Source organism: Budorcas taxicolor, chromosome 1 (assembly GCF_023091745.1).
Source record: "Budorcas taxicolor isolate Tak-1 chromosome 1, Takin1.1, whole genome shotgun sequence".
NCBI lineage: Eukaryota > Metazoa > Chordata > Mammalia > Artiodactyla > Bovidae > Budorcas > Budorcas taxicolor.
In genome coordinates, this window is record NC_068910.1 from 107,556,388 (window position 1) to 107,560,151 (window position 3,764).

The 3,764-nt window shown below is 37.9% G+C and overlaps 2 non-coding genes across 2 annotated transcripts; one reads left to right on the plus strand and one right to left on the minus strand.

Moving 5' to 3' along the window:
• Positions 1-379: 379 nt before the first annotated feature.
• LOC128058553 (U1 spliceosomal RNA) lies at positions 380-538 on the minus strand. Its single transcript, XR_008200502.1, has one exon. It is a non-coding gene; the product is annotated as a U1 spliceosomal RNA (small nuclear RNA).
• A 2,738-nt stretch (positions 539-3,276) lies between these two features.
• On the plus strand, positions 3,277-3,383 carry LOC128057832 (U6 spliceosomal RNA). The gene has a single exon (XR_008200339.1). It is a non-coding gene; the product is annotated as a U6 spliceosomal RNA (small nuclear RNA).
• Positions 3,384-3,764: the final 381 nt, after the last annotated feature.

The window sequence follows — 3,764 nt, forward strand, 5'->3', positions numbered from 1 at the left end:
AAGAACATTGGGTTGCATGATCTTTTCGAATTAGTGTTTCTGTGTTTTTCAGATATGTACCCAGGAGTGGAATTGCTGGGTCATATGGTAGTTCTATTTTTCGTTTTTTGAGAAACCTCCATTACGGTTTCCATAGTGGCTACACCATTTCACATTCCCCCCAACAGTGTACAAGTATTTCCTTTTCTCCACATTCTTGACAACGTTTGTCATCTGTCTTCTTTTTGTTGATAGCCACTGACAGATGTGCAGTGACAGCTCACTGTGATTTTGACTTGCACTTCCCTGATGATCAGCAATCTTTTCAAGTGCCTGTTGGCCATCTGCATTTCCTCTTTGGAAAATTATACATCCACTTCTTCTGCCCATTTCTCCCACTTTGGGAAAAGTGTGAATGCAGTCCCCCTCTACCAGAAGTTGTGCAGACGAGTTTACCATGTTTGGAGAAATCAGTCAGCACACCCAGAGTGCAATGGGTAAGTCTCACCTGGGGCAAACCACCTTCGTGATCATGGTAACTCCCCTGCCAGGTAAGTATCCCATTTTTCAATTTTTTTTTTAAATTTCTTTTTGTATGAACTATTTATATGCATTTAATATTAACCTCTTATTGGTCATATCATTTGCAAAAATTTTCTCCCATATCCCCTCCTATTAAGTAGATTGTCTTTCTGTTTTGTTAATGGTCTCCTTTGCTGTGCAAAAACTTTGAATCTTAATTAGGTCCTATTTATTTATTTTTGCTTTTATTTCCTTTTCTTTAGAAGGACCCAAAAAACATATTGTTGTGATTTATGTCAAAGACACAAATCTGCCTATGTTTCCCTAAAAGAGTCTTAACATGTTTAAAAAAACACATGAGTTTTTAATATGATAAATGGCTGTTTTTCCCCCTTGTTTTACTATAAAACACAGTGAGACACATAAGAAAATCCTCATGGCCTTTAGAAATAATGCATTTGAAATTTTCAATGTAAAAATCTAGTTAAATTCAGATCCAAATTGTTAGATTTATTGTGCCAAATTTCAAATGGAAATGTGGTTCTCTGCATTTTAAAGTGTATAACAACTACTTATAATATTCTGTTTAATATAGACATATCACTATGTGCATGACAGAGTTAAAGGCTTATTTATGCAATTTTTATAGAATACAACACAAACATTTCTGTCAAAGGACTTGTAAAATCATCTACCTCAACCCACTCATTTCAAGTGAAGAAACTAAGTGTAGAGTCTTATTCAGAAGCAAAAGTCCTTTGTGTTTTTTTAAAAAAATCATTAAGCTGATACACATGGGTACTATTATAAACATTGTTAAGATAGTGATACATTTCTGTTGCTGGTGATAAGTAGCCACCCCTGAGTACTCAAAGTGCTCACCTCTCATGGCCTTTGGCCATCTTTCCTAGGAGCTCCTGGGCCCTTCAACATCAACCAACTAAAGGGTTAACCCTTTGTAAGCAGGAGGCCCTTGGGAGACAGGTTCCTCCTGAAGTGGTGCCCATGAAGATTCAGACTGTTAAACAGTTGTGAACATCACCCCTGCCTGCAGTCAATGACAGAAACTTAAAATTCCCAGCTGCATCGGACACCTGTCAATTGAGCCAGCATCCATTCCGATGCTTTACCCCTACCCTCAGGCAGTCATTTGCTCCTTCCCACCCAGCTCATGTGTTTTGATAAAAGCTGAACCCACTCTCAGGCCCACAGAAAAGCCTTAGTAGACTTCAGCGCCTCAGTTCCTTCCACGCCTCGGCCACAGCCACCACAGGGTGAGCATGTGACCAGTCAACTAGGCAGTTCAGAGTGCCGGGTCAGCATTGCTCTCTCCCCAGCTGGGCTGCATGGAAACTTGCAACCACCTTATTAACAGCAAGGGGGCCAGTCAGAATAAAATTAACGTGGTTAACAGTTAAGAGAGAAGACATAAAAACAAAGCAACACAAACCAGAATTTTAAAACTGAGTTTTTACTGTTATGGCTGAGCTGCTAGATCAATGAACCTAGGTCCTCCCTACATCTGGAGTAGCCAGTCACCTGAACTTCACCCCGTTTGTTGTTTTCTCTTGTTGTTTAAGCCCGTTTGAGTTGAGTTTTATTTCAAACCTCAAAAGACCTCAAAGGTCCTCCAGCAGTTTTGCAAGAATTCTTCAGTACAGCACTTTAGTTAAATATATCACAAAGTTATGAAACAAAACAGAATTTCCCAAAATGTCTTCCAAAGAACATGAACTGTAAGAGAAGTTAATAGTTATTATGGTCCTGGAGAGGAATGGCTCAATAAAGTCAACTAAAATAGACCTGGATCATCTCACAAAGAAGATTTGTGGTGTACTCAAAATATAACTTTTATTTTTTATTCTTACCTAATCTTTTTTGAATGTATTCATCACAGTAATGGCCCCTTACCTGAAGACCTTGGGAGATTTATTGACTTTTCTACTTATTTTGGGGAGAAGACTTTTAAATCTCAAATCACAACATTAATTCAGAAAACAAAATAACTTTGTTCTTTTCTTCACCTAATAACCAGTTCTTTGGGGAAAGTTGGGGTGGGGTAAGTTGCCAGAATTAATAGATTAAAATATGAGATGCCTAGTAATATTTGAAATTCAGACAAATGGCATATATTTTTTTAATATAAACATGTCCCAAATATTGCATGGGATATACTTATGTTTATAATAAAAATGTTCATTGTATAACTGAAATTCAAATTTAACTGAAGATCTTGATTTTTTTTCTAGGAATGGTAAGTAAAAGCAAGGAGAAAAGGTAAGGGGAGATATAGTTCTTACTTTGCTGAATGACTGTGTTCTTTGGGTGTGGGGGATGGTGAAGGTGACTCATATGGGCCAACATTCAGGTTCTTTAAATGTTTCTTCATAGGGGAACCTCTCCAGCATCAATACTCAAGACTTGAGTGATACTCCTCATTCCCTCAGGATGTCTATGTCCCCTAGTCCATCAGCTGGGAGATATAGATTTGTCCACACCAGATATAGATTTGTCCCTAAACATCTTTGGCCCTACACAGACTGGCCTCCAAAGTGGCAAAGCACTTGGAACAGTGCCTGACACAGAATATGTCCTCAGTAAACATCAGCTGTTATTAATAGTAGGAGTATCAGCATTAGTAGCAGTATAAGCAGTAGTACTGGGGTTGCCTAGGTGACAATTAAAAAATGGCAAACTGAGTTTTGATTACACTAAGACATGTCATTTTGCAAATTCATGTGTTTCTGATTTTACTGGTCTAAAAAAAGCAAATGTGTGCTCGCTTCGGCAGCACATATACTAAAATTGGAACGATACAGAGAAGATTAGCATGGCCCCTGCTCAAGGAGGACACGCAAATTCATGAAGCGTTCCATATTTTTAAATCCACACACCTATGGACACCTTATCTTCGACAAAGGAGGCAAGAATATACAATGGAGTAAAGACAATCTCTTTAACAAGTGGTGTTGGGAAAACTGGTCAACTACTTGTAAAAGAATGAAACTAGATCACTTTCTAACACCATACACAAAAATAAACTCAAAATGGATTAAAGATCTAAACGTAAGACCAGAAACTATAAAACTCTTAGAGGAGAACATAGGCAAAACACTCTCCGACATAAATCACAGCAGGATCCTCTATGATCCACCTCCCAGAATACTGGAAATCAAAGCAAAAATAAACAAATGGGATCTGATTAAAATTAAAAGCTTCTGCACAACAAAGGAAACTATAAGTAAGGTGAAAAGACAGCCTTC